Consider the following 13,540-nt stretch of genomic DNA (forward strand, 5'->3'; position numbering starts at 1 on the left):
TAGTTTTGAGCATGTGCACATGACCAAGAGTTGTGGTTTTTACCTGGCAAATCTGCTGACACCTAGCGTGCTAATCATCCCTCACTGTTTTCATTGTTTACCCTTTTCCAAAGCTAAGTAGTAAATATTTTCATATATTATATGAAAATACATAAAAAGGGGAGCAAGTCACTCTCTTGTGAAAAAAATGACTAATAACCGGGTAATCTGACCCAACTCCTATAACACTTTAGATTTTATTATGTTCAATTTATATGTTTAGCTGTACTTGTTTACAATTGCGTTCATTGTAGTTAGTAACAACATTGAATTTTTTAAAGAGCGGATGACAAACAACTGCTAAAGACAAGGAATGAAACATAAAAGGCAAAGTTTAAGTTTTGAACCATTTGACTGTTTTAATTTTATAATATTGCGATTATGCACAATAACAACTACATCTAACATGTTAAAATTCCTGAGATATTATGGACAATCGGCAGCGTTTATGAAGGAAGAATGCAGAAACAGTTCTCAGTTTGACATTTTGTTACATGTATATCAAGTAAGCTTTTATGATTATTTTGTTTTATACAAACATTGACTGCTTCGATTGCTATGGTTAAACGACTCGCGAGGTGATCCCCGGAGCGTTCTTTTGGAACGGTTCGAGGATCACCGAGGGAGTCAGAGTTTTAATCATATCATGAGTAAAAGCAGTCAATATTTGTTTTATAACACCCCAACAGACTTTTTATCATCCTCGTACACGTAACGTTAGTAGGCACGTTTCAGATACACAGATGCATAACTGATTGGTTTCAAGGTGGGTAAAAAGGCGTTTGGGTACTGCATGCCGTATAATAGTCGTCGGACTATCAGCGTATCATTTACACTATCACACGGCCGCATTTCTAATAAAACTAAGACATATCATGTGATGCGCTCTAAACCAATGAAAAGGCAGAGTGTTTGTAAGGGGTGTTCTAATAGTAATTACCAAAGTTATACCCCCCTTTAGTTTAAGGATACTGCATAAAGTATTGATATGGAATTTCGTATTGCTCTGTAATTAAAGGCAGTGGACAGTATTGGTAATTACTCAAGACAATGAAAGCATAAAACCATACTTGGTAACGAGTATTAGGGAGCTGTTGATAGTATCAAACATTGTGAGAACTGGCTCCCTCTGAAGTGACGTAGTTTCTGAGAAAGAAGTAATTTTCGACAAATTTGATTTTGAGCTTCAGAATTAGATTTTGAGGTCTCTAAATCAGGCATCTGAAAGCACACAACTTCGTGTGACAAGGTTTTTTTTTCTTTCATTATTATCTCGCAATTTCGCAACTTCGACAACCAATTGAGCTCAAATTTTCGCAGGTTTGTTATTTTATGCATATGTTGAGATACACCAAGTGAGAAGACTGGTCTTTGACAATTACCAATAGTGTCCTGTGCCTTTAACTTTTTTAAATTGTTACTGTTTATACACAGGACCCAATTGTTCAACTGATATGGCTAACCTATCTAAATCTATACTATTAAAAGCGTAACCTGCGCCATCTTGGATTGAAAATTAGAAGGTCCAGTGGTATGGCATCCTTGTGGAATCCAACACGGTTGTTTGTGTGGAATTCAATACGTTTGTGTGGTTTCAGACGTCGGGTTGCAAGTCTGCAAAACCCGGATCCAAACTCGCACTTACAAGTCATGTGATTGGAGGAAGTTTGGGCGGCGACCGTGCGTCAACCACTGGTCGATGTTGTTACCAGACTTCCTAGAAATCTTTCTGACAGGCGACTCATTGGACAGTGTTTCGCAGATGGTGCTCCGGATTGGTTCATTCATTGCCCCTTGCCCGCCCACCCGCCATTCGATCCGCCCTTTTTGGTCAGGTTACTTTCGTGTTGTACTAAGCATGGTTCTCCGGATTGGTTCATTCATTGCCGCGCAGGGTCGAAAGGGTCGAAGAGGCTGGGTGCCAGGACAAAACCGAAACTAATCTCACGAATTTGACTGAATTTGCATTGAATGGATGAAGTACCGTAGATTGATGTTTCGCAGGTGACCATGTGTCAACCACTGGTCGACGTTGTTATCAGACTTCCTAGAAATCCCTCTGCGGGTGACTCATTTGTTGAAAAGATTAAATGGAGAATATTTATAAAAAAGCATTCACTTCCAAACGGCATGAGAATTATCATGATGAACAAGGATGGGATCAAACGGAAGCTTAATAATTTGGGAACATTGGGTAGGGCCGGCTATAGGTTGGAAGGTGTCTAAGGGAACTTTACAATTAATAACATTTTGGGGGTGGGGGGGGGGGGCCTTATTACACAAAGAGCCATTCTGGTCAGTGTATTGTGAGTGGTTTGTTGTCTGGTTTGAGACAGGCCACCTGTTGCTTGGTGAAGAAGGTCGCCGTGGGACCACTTTAGGTTGACAGTGGGTGGCGACCTTGGACCTTTTGCCAGTAAACTCAAATGGGTACATGAATACCGTTTTAGAATACGGTCTGTTCATGGAGGAATAATGTTGCAGTTTCAGAGTTTAACCATGGAGGTAGAATTGTGAAACCATTCCTTACTCTATGGTGAAACTTATACACACACGTCAAAGGCTGTTTTGAAGCTGTAAAAAAAAGAACTTTGCTTTGCATTTGGTCAAAGTTGTTAAGCAAAATGACATTAAGTTTCCTTTTGAATAAGTCTAAGCTCTAACCAATTCACAAAATTGGTTAGAGCAGTGTGTCAGTCAGGTCTCAGAATGTACATTTTGCCAAATCCATTTTGAAGCCTAATTTAGCCATCGGCCCGTCAGGTTGGTTACTGATGGAGATAATATTAACAAAAGAGACCTTGTGCGGCTGAATGGGGTACATTTTTAGGAGTTTGTCTATTCACACAAACTGGACGTAACAAACCCTAAACATGACTTGACATGCTTTCTGAAAGTGAAATAAGTTAGAGAAAATTAAGGAGTGGGGACCAGTTTATCGTTTTTATTTAGTTTGTACGATATAGGGTTCCAGAGATATGGGATGTATGGAGGTTTGTTCAGCGTGAACATGAACGCGGTCAGAAATTGTGTCGTTTGTCGTTCAAATTTCGCGAGATGCAATAAGCCCAAAATGACAATAAAACAAAACCAGACCTGCCAAGTCTCACGCATTAGGCGTGAGACTCACGCATTTGGGCTCTGTCTCACGCTCACACGCACATCAACCATTATTGGGGCGAGATCAGGAAAAAAAAATTAACGACATTTTTTGTACAAAATTTGTACAAACAGAGCGCAAATTTGCAGATTGCTCACGCTTTTGCTCATCCAGTAGGTTCAGCTCTAATTCGGCAGAGCGCAAAATGCTTATTGTGCACAAGTTTGTTCCGATTCTTTTAGCAAATTCGTTGAAATGCGCTCCACTAGCGAAGACACAACAGGCAGAAGAAGTGAGCGATTGATTTTGGACATCATTTTTAGTCTATTTTTTTCAAGTTTGGAGGGATGAAATCTGACACAATCGAACCTCCACATTAACCATCAACATCTCCTGTGTACCTCAAGTGAGTTTTAATTATTCTGAGGAGGCTTTTGATGCATTTTGAAACACTTTTTGTCCACAATTAAATTTCACATTGTTTTATTTATTCATAAAAAAAAAAATAAAAAAAAAAAAAAAAAAAAGGTTGGGCGGTGATTTAAAAAGGCCTTCTTAAACTGGCAATTTTTTTTCCGGGGGGATGGGGGTTGAGCTTTGAAAAATCTCACACATAGCTAGCCTCTGGACTTGGCATCTCTGCCTGCAAAACACTTTTTTGACGTTCACGTTAAGTGCTCCCGTTATACATGCAGCCTATTGACCAGAAAGTTTACAAGACCAATTCAGATGAGAATAAACTAAAAAGAGGCCTACGCTCTTACCGCCCCCGCCCCCCCCCCCCCCCCCGAAAAAAAAACAGTAGATAATTTAGATTTGTGGCACACAGCAAAAACTCGCTTTACTTATAGTGCTGTAGCAACGCTATGTATCGTGGGACGTAAAAATGTCATTTTTGACGATGTTTTTTAAAAAGGAAATGCAAGCATTATGAATGTGTGTGGAGAAAGTTTTGGTAGTGTAGTACAAAAGAAACTTTAGTTATTGCTGGCTAACGGTCAGTTTCACCTATCAACGCTGATTTGAAAAACGTGTAACGTTAGGGAGGCCCAACATATTAGACCCCTATAAGGATCACGGGGGAGCCTTATAGTTTCTAGATGCATAAGGTACGTTGTCTAACCCAAAACGAGGTGGGTACAGCCACTGCAAGTAGTGGTGGACGTGCGAAATAGCTTCATTTTGGGTTAGAATTATGACGCCATGCATAAATATTGAGAGAGGCGTATAACACCCTCACCCACATTTCGAAATATTTGTGTAAAGGATTTTTATATCCTAGCGGGGTGCCGCGCGAAGCGCGGCATCCCGCTAGTAAATAATCAAATTCATAGATATTCCATCAAACTAAATTAAACATGTTTTGCCGATCCAAATGGTAAGTTTAATAGTGCATTATTAATTTCGAGCCCTATATACAGCCTGTTCCAGTCAACACAGTTACATTAATGGTGCATTCAAAATTTCGACCCCTAAACTAAATAGCTCGTTCCATTAAAAATTGTTGAATATTTGATAATTGTCAAATAATCTTCAGGTTTTTTAAAAGCTGAATGGCTATAGGATAGACTTGTACATAATTTTAGGCAAAACTTGACAAGTACACCGGGCTAAAAGCCTTGTCCACAAGGCTATAAGCCTTGTACATAGTTTCAGGCAAAATTTGACAAGTACACAAGGCTAACGTACACAAGGCTTTAGCCTCATACAAAATATGTACAATATGTTTGAGCCTTGTGTACAGGCTTTTAGCCTTGTGTACTTGTCAAATTTTGCTTGAAAATATGTACAAGGCCTTGTGCCATGTGTCAAGGTTTTTAGCCTTGTGTACTTGTCAAATTTTGCCTGAAAATATGTACAGGCTATATAGCCTTGTGTACTTGTCAAATTTTGCCTGCAAATATGTACAAGGCTATAGCCTTGTGTACACGGCTTTTAGCCTCGTGTACTTGTCAAATTTTGCCTGAAAATATGTACAGCCTTGTGTACTTGTCAAATTATGCCTGAAAATATGTACAAGGCTATAGCGTTGTGAACAAGGCCTTTAGCCTTCTGTACTTGTCAAATTTTGCCTGAAAATATGTACAAGGCTATAGGCTTGTGAACAATAAGGCCTTGTGAACTATAGCCTTTAGCCTTGTGTACTTGTCAAATTTTGCCTGAAAATATGTACAAGGCCTTGTGCCATGTGTCAAGGTTTTTAGCCTTGTGTACTTGTCAAATTTTGCCTGAAAATATGTACAAGGCTAAAGCGTTGTGAACAAGGCCTTTATCCTTCTGTACTTGTCAAATTTTGCCTGGAAATATGTACAAGGCCTTTAGCCTTGTGTACTTGTCAAATTTTGCCTGAAAATATGTACAAGGCTATAGCCTTGTGAACAAGGCCTTTAGCCTTGTGTACTTGTCAAATTTTGCCTGAAAATATGCCTTGTGTACCTGTCAAATTTTGCCTGAAAATATGTACAAAGCCTTTAGCTTTGTGTACTTGTCAAATTTTGCCTGAAAATATGTACAAGGCTATAGCCTTGTGTACCTGTCAAATTTTGCCTGAAAATATGTACAAGGCTATAGCCTTGTGTACCTGTCAAATTTTGCCTAAAAATATGTACAAGGCTATAGCCTTGTGAACAAGGCCTTTAGCTTTGTGTACTTGTCAAATTTTGCCTGAAAATGTGTACAGGCTTTTAGCCTTGTGTACTCATCAAATTTTGCCTGAAAATATGTACAAGGCTATAGCCTTGTGTACACGGCTTTTAGCCTTGTGTACTTGTCAAATTCTGCCTGAAAATACGACAAGGCTTTAGTCTTGTTAACAAGGTTTTTTTTAGCCTTGTGTACTTGTCAAATTTGGCCTGAAATTATGTACAAGGCTATAGCCTTGTGAGCAAGGCCTTTAGCTTTGTGTACTTGTCAAATTTTGCCTGAAAATATGTACAAGGCTATAGCCTTGTGAACAAGGCCTTTAGCTTTGTGTACTTGTCAAATTTTGCCTGAAAATATGCCTTGTGTACCTGTCAAATGTTGCCTGAAATATGTACAAGGCTATAGCCTTGTGTACACGGCTTTTAGCCTTGTGTACTTGTCAAATTCTGCCTGAAAATATGTACAAGGCTTTAGCCTTGTTAACAAGGTTTTTTTTAGCCTTGTGTACTTGTCAAATTTTGCCTGAAAATATGTACAAGGCTATAGCCTTGTGAACAAGGCCTTTAGCTTTGTGTACTTGTCAAATTGTGCCTGAAATTATGTACAAGGCTATAGCCTTGTGAGCAAGGCCTGTAGCTTTGTGTACTTGTCAAATTTTGCCAGAAAATATGTACAAGGCTATAGCCTTGTGTACTTGTCAAATTTTGCCTGAAAATATGTACAGTCTTGTGTACCTGTCAAATTTTGCCTGAAAACATCTACAAGGCTATAGCCTTGTGTACACGGCTTTTAGCCTTGTGTACTTGTCAAATTTTTCCTGAAATTATGTACAAGGCTATAGCCTTGTGAACAAGGCCTTTAGCCTTTTGTACTTGTCAAATTTTTCCTGAAATTATGTACAAGGCTATAGCCTTGTGAACAAGGCCTTTAGCCTTTTGTACTTGTCAAATTTTGCCTGAAAATATGTACAAGGCTATAGCCTTGTGAACAAGGCCTTTAGCCTTTTGTACTTGTCAAATTGTGCCTGAAATATGTACAAGGCTATAGCCTTGTGTACACGGCTTTTAGCCTTGTGTACTTGTCAAATTCTGCCTGAAAATATGTACAAGGCTTTAGCCTTGTTAACAAGGTTTTTTTTAGCCTTGTGTACTTGTCAAATTTTGCCTGAAAATATGTACAAGGCTATAGCCTTGTGAACAAGGCCTTTAGCTTTGTGTACTTGTCAAATTGTGCCTGAAATTATGTACAAGGCTATAGCCTTGTGAACAAGGCCTTTAGCTTTGTGTACTTGTCAAATTTTGCCTGAAAATATGCCTTGTGTACCTGTCAAATTTTGCCTGAAATTATGTACAAGGCTATAGCCTTGTGAGCAAGGCCTTTAGCTTTGTGTACTTGTCAAATTTTGCCTGAAAATATGTGCAAGGCTATAGCCTTGTGAACAAGGCCTTTAGCTTTGTGTACTTGTCAAATTTTGCCAGAAAATATGTACAAGGCTATAGCCTTGTGTACTTGTCAAATTTTGCCTGAAAATATGTACAGTCTTGTGTACCTGTCAAATTTTGCCTGAAAACATCTACAAGGCTATAGCCTTGTGTACACGGCTATAGCCTTGTGTACCTGTCAATTTTTTCCTGAAATTATGTACAAGGCTATAGCCTTGTGAACAAGGCCTTTATCCTTGTGAACTTGTCAAATTTTGCCTGAAAATATGCCTTGTGTACCTGTCAAATTTTGCCTGAAAATATGTACAAGGCTATAGCCTTGTGTACCTGTCAAATTTTGCCTGAAAATATGTACAAGGCTATTAGCCTTGTGAACTTGTCAAATTTTGCCTGAAAATATGTACAAGGCTATAGCCTTGTGTACCTGTCAAATTTTGCCTGAAAATATGTACAAGGCTATAGCCTTGTGTACCTGTCAAATTTTGCCTAAAAATATGTACAAGGCTATAGCCTTGTGAACAAGGCCTTTAGCTTTGTGTACTTGTCAAATTTTGCCTGAAAATGTGTACAGGCTTTTAGCCTTGTGTACTCATCAAATTTTGCCTGAAAATATGTACAAGGCTATAGCCTTGTGTACACGGCTTTTAGCCTTGTGTACTTGTCAAATTCTGCCTGAAAATACGACAAGGCTTTAGTCTTGTTAACAAGGTTTTTTTTAGCCTTGTGTACTTGTCAAATTTGGCCTGAAATTATGTACAAGGCTATAGCCTTGTGAGCAAGGCCTTTAGCTTTGTGTACTTGTCAAATTTTGCCTGAAAATATGTACAAGGCTATAGCCTTGTGAACAAGGCCTTTAGCTTTGTGTACTTGTCAAATTTTGCCTGAAAATATGCCTTGTGTACCTGTCAAATGTTGCCTGAAATATGTACAAGGCTATAGCCTTGTGTACACGGCTTTTAGCCTTGTGTACTTGTCAAATTCTGCCTGAAAATATGTACAAGGCTTTAGCCTTGTTAACAAGGTTTTTTTTAGCCTTGTGTACTTGTCAAATTTTGCCTGAAAATATGTACAAGGCTATAGCCTTGTGAACAAGGCCTTTAGCTTTGTGTACTTGTCAAATTGTGCCTGAAATTATGTACAAGGCTATAGCCTTGTGAGCAAGGCCTGTAGCTTTGTGTACTTGTCAAATTTTGCCAGAAAATATGTACAAGGCTATAGCCTTGTGTACTTGTCAAATTTTGCCTGAAAATATGTACAGTCTTGTGTACCTGTCAAATTTTGCCTGAAAACATCTACAAGGCTATAGCCTTGTGTACACGGCTTTTAGCCTTGTGTACTTGTCAAATTTTTCCTGAAATTATGTACAAGGCTATAGCCTTGTGAACAAGGCCTTTAGCCTTTTGTACTTGTCAAATTTTTCCTGAAATTATGTACAAGGCTATAGCCTTGTGAACAAGGCCTTTAGCCTTTTGTACTTGTCAAATTTTGCCTGAAAATATGTACAAGGCTATAGCCTTGTGAACAAGGCCTTTAGCCTTTTGTACTTGTCAAATTGTGCCTGAAATATGTACAAGGCTATAGCCTTGTGTACACGGCTTTTAGCCTTGTGTACTTGTCAAATTCTGCCTGAAAATATGTACAAGGCTTTAGCCTTGTTAACAAGGTTTTTTTTAGCCTTGTGTACTTGTCAAATTTTGCCTGAAAATATGTACAAGGCTATAGCCTTGTGAACAAGGCCTTTAGCTTTGTGTACTTGTCAAATTGTGCCTGAAATTATGTACAAGGCTATAGCCTTGTGAACAAGGCCTTTAGCTTTGTGTACTTGTCAAATTTTGCCTGAAAATATGCCTTGTGTACCTGTCAAATTTTGCCTGAAATTATGTACAAGGCTATAGCCTTGTGAGCAAGGCCTTTAGCTTTGTGTACTTGTCAAATTTTGCCTGAAAATATGTGCAAGGCTATAGCCTTGTGAACAAGGCCTTTAGCTTTGTGTACTTGTCAAATTTTGCCAGAAAATATGTACAAGGCTATAGCCTTGTGTACTTGTCAAATTTTGCCTGAAAATATGTACAGTCTTGTGTACCTGTCAAATTTTGCCTGAAAACATCTACAAGGCTATAGCCTTGTGTACACGGCTATAGCCTTGTGTACCTGTCAATTTTTTCCTGAAATTATGTACAAGGCTATAGCCTTGTGAACAAGGCCTTTATCCTTGTGAACTTGTCAAATTTTGCCTGAAAATATGCCTTGTGTACCTGTCAAATTTTGCCTGAAAATATGTACAAGGCTATAGCCTTGTGTACCTGTCAAATTTTGCCTGAAAATATGTACAAGGCTATTAGCCTTGTGAACTTGTCAAATTTTGCCTGAAAATATGTACAAGGCTATAGCCTTGTGTACCTGTCAAATTTTGCCTGAAAATATGTACAAGGCTATAGCCTTGTGAACTTGTCAAATCCTACTTGATTATTAATTTTGTATTTTTATTATCAATGTTCGCTTTATTCTAGAAATGAGATGGACAAGGACTCAAATTAGAGCTGGAGGGCGGGGGCGTGTCACTCTACAGAATGGAATATCTACCCTTGTTTCATTCAACAATGCCTGCCTTAGATACATGTAGGAGTACAGGGACAGGTTGCTGGAACATCTATGGATTGATTGATTGATTGCTTGATTGATTGATTGATTGATTGATTGATTGATTGATTGATTGATTGATTGATTGATTGATTGATTTGGGATTCTCATCGACCTAACTGGCAGCTGAGTTGCGAAGGATGTGGCTACAGTGTGTTCGAGGCGCAGGCATATGCAAGAATGCCTTAGACAGCCAGCCACATCAACCCATGATGACCAAAAAGCAAAGCTAGAGGTCGTAAGTGTGTGATTTTTCCAGAGGGAGGAAAACCGGAGCGTCCAGAGAAAAAGCCCCATATCATAATAGGAGGAAATCAACGCACAACTCTACTCTACTTTTTCTTAGCCGGGATTGTACCAGGGTCACTGTGGTGAGAGGCAATAGCTTTATCCAAGACCGGAAGCTGACATGGTTGAACTGGTGAGCCTTTTTCAATTTTGTTTTATCTGAATTTTGTTAATGGCCTTTTGTTACGTTATTTTTTAGTTTTTTGGGTAAAATTATCAGTCCAAAGAACATCTACATGTACATGTATGTAGTGGGTGCGTTCGTTTAGCTTCCCTGGGTCCACCCCGGTGTGTGGCGTGTTTTTTTCCAGGACAAACGTGTGCAGATAATTACCCACGTTCGTCCCGGGGAAAAAACACCGCCACACACCGGGGTCGACCCAGGGAAGCTAAACAAACCCACCCAAAGTAAAGTTGCCTGTACATGTACATAGTACTTTACTTTGTGAACGTAACTCACAAATCTGATGAAAGCTGAACTGGTCCAATGACGCGAGTTAATCAAAAATAGAAATAAATGGGGTTAAATGAAAAATTAATGACGTCTCAAAACTTGTTCAACGCTCAGCTGGGTTTTTTTTTTACCTTGAAATTACGTGTAAATTAGCTAAGCACTGAAAAATTATGCTTACCGGAATGTGGTTATCAGCCACAATACCAAGTCACATGTTGAATTTGTGACTGATATCCTGATCATTTCTGCATTGCAACTGTGATTTAAACTTGTTGATAAATAGTTGGTTTGCGGTAACACCATGTCTACTTGCCAGGTAGAGTTGTTCCTAGAGAACTCTTTCTTTATTCTATGACTGCAGAGTAAATTTATATCGAATGTTCGGGAGAGTTCTAAAAAGAACTGTCCTGCTTTTTAACTACTACCCGGGCGGAAGGTATAGAAAATTGGCTGGGACTACTACTTAAAGGCAGTGGACACTATTGGTAATTACTCAAAATAATTATAATCATGAAACCTTTCTTGATTACGAGTAATGGGGAGAGGTTGATGGTATAAAACATTGCGAGAAACGGCTCCCTCTGAAGTGACGCAGTTTTCGAGAAAGAAGTAATTTTCCATGAATTTGATTTCGAGACCTCATATTTAGAATTTGAGGTCTCGAAATCAAGCATCGGAAAGCACACAACTTTGTGTGACAAGGGTGTTTTTTCTTCCATTATTCTCTCGCAACTTCGACGACCAATTGAACTAAAATTTTCACAGGTTTGTTATTTTATGCATATGTTGAGATACACCAACTGTGAAGACTAGTCTTTGACAATTACCAATAGTGTCCAGGGTCTTTAAAGCTTATAGGATCAAAATAAACTGCACTACCGTGGAGTCAGTTCTTGGATTGATAAATAGTTGCTCTTTGATGTGCGCACCAACTCTGTATTCTGTTTTGTCTTTTTGGTGACGTTTCTACATTGTACATGTTGTATGCTTAGCGTTCATTCAAAGCAATAACACCAATCCGGTCTGGCCTTGGAGGTCGACCAATGCAACAACACAGCATGTCTTGAAGACCTTTCAGAAACTTCTTGTATTTTAAGACATAAATGATAGGATTGATCACTGAGTTTAGGTTGTACATTAATCCAAAATTTCCATTAATATGTTATAAACCTTAGAACTGCAAATGGTATTTCTTTGGAAGCAGATGAAGGTGGCAAGAATGGTTTGTGTCCATAGTACAATCAATGCATCCATGACAATAATAAGCATGTTGGTCATGTTTCACTTGCTTTGAACAGTTTATAGGCTGCTGCTTGTACTCTGTCTCGTGAGAATTTTTGAGCACTTCTCTTCATTGTGGCTAGGATCTTGTAGAACGCCCAACTCATTAATAGGATGGGCAATAGGTGGCTGAACACAAAACAAAGAACCCTCTCTATGTTTATAAGAATGTATGATGCATTAGAAAGGAAGAAGCATATCTTGCCAGGGCCCATTTTCATAGAGCTGCTAAGCACAAAAATTTTCTAAGCATGAAATTTCTTCCTTGATAAAAACATGACTACCAACCAAATTTCAGCGTGATTTTCAGGACAAGCAAACAACAGCTGAATACCAGTAACAAGGAATATGCAACAAATTGAAATTTGGTTGGTAATCCTGTTTTTACCAAGGAAGAAATTGCATGCTACGCAAATTTGTGTGCTTAGCAGCTCTATGAAATTGGGCCCTGTTGTGTTGTTATCCTTTCCAGTAATTGGTATAGATACATGTAAAAGGAAGAGGGCTTGACAGAAGAACTGATACATTGTACCTCCCATGCCATGAAAATAATCATTGTAACTTTTTTAGCAGACATCATTCTGGGATAGTGCAGTGGATATGCACTATTCCTATTTATAACACCCCTTACAAATAATCTGCCTTTTCATTGGTTTTAAGCGCGTCACATGATATGTCTTAGTTTTACTGGACGACGGCCGTGTGATAGTGCATCGTTTGCCATGTGATAGTCCGACGACTATCACACGGCGTGCAGTACCCAGACGTCTTCTTACCCACTTTGAACCCAATCAGTTGTGCATCTGTGTGTCTGAAACGCACGTACGAACGTTACGTGTACGAGGATGATAAATAGTCTGTTAGGGTGTTATCAAACAAATATTGACTGTTTTCACTTGTGCTCGATGATCCCCGAACCGTTCCATTTTCCCTCGGCTGCGCCTCGGTAAAATAGAACGCTCCGGGGATCACCTTGGGAGTCGTAGTTTTAACCATAGCACTTGAAGCAGTCAATATTTGTATAACATCGTTCATAGGTCAGCAGACACAGAACATACGTAGCTTGATGAGTATTGCTGTTGCTAACACCCCTAAAAGGTGTGTTTGGTCTAGTTATTGTCTGGAACCAAAAGGTCAGTCACCTTGAAAGTGCCTTTTTGTCACTATTGGCTTTCCCTGCCTATTGGCATTACTGATGCAGTTTCAAAACACTTGAGAACTTGAGTTGTTTTTACACAGTTATGATGAAGCGAATCAAACAGTGACTACATGTATTGGTGCTAATTTCAGACTGCCAGTGGTCAATAGTTTAGTGTGAGCATGAATCTGTACTGTATCAAGCTACATCTACAATGTAGTTGATCACACCAATAAATCCCAAAGATTGCGTCCATTCCACTGCTGTAGGGTCGCTAAAATGCTCTATTTGGAGACAGATCATCAGTTTATACCCGAGTTTTGGCAGAAATCTCATAAAAATGGTGTATAATCTGGACTCGACTGATATCAAACTATTGTTCTTGAAAGCTGGTTCTTTAATCTACCATTGTCTACACTGATTTAATGTCAAATCACAAATAGCTTATAATTGCTCATATCGTGTTATATTTCTACAACAATAGTATTTTGTTACTTTTTATGTCTACGCAGTTT

At 38.8% G+C, this 13,540-nt stretch overlaps 1 protein-coding gene across 2 annotated transcripts in view; it reads left to right on the plus strand.

The window, feature by feature from the left end:
* Positions 1-9,995: 9,995 nt before the first annotated feature.
* The window catches only part of LOC139938607 (C-type lectin lectoxin-Enh6-like), a 28,208-nt gene continuing 24,663 nt past the window's right edge, over positions 9,996-13,540 (plus strand). For both annotated transcript variants that reach the window (XR_011786177.1, XM_071934200.1), the window contains exon 1: positions 9,996-10,285. The gene's annotated coding sequence lies outside the window, so the exon portion shown is untranslated. The remainder of the gene's footprint in view (positions 10,286-13,540) is intronic.

This window comes from Asterias amurensis, chromosome 6 (assembly GCF_032118995.1).
Source record: "Asterias amurensis chromosome 6, ASM3211899v1".
NCBI classification, from domain to species: Eukaryota; Metazoa; Echinodermata; class Asteroidea; order Forcipulatida; family Asteriidae; genus Asterias; species Asterias amurensis.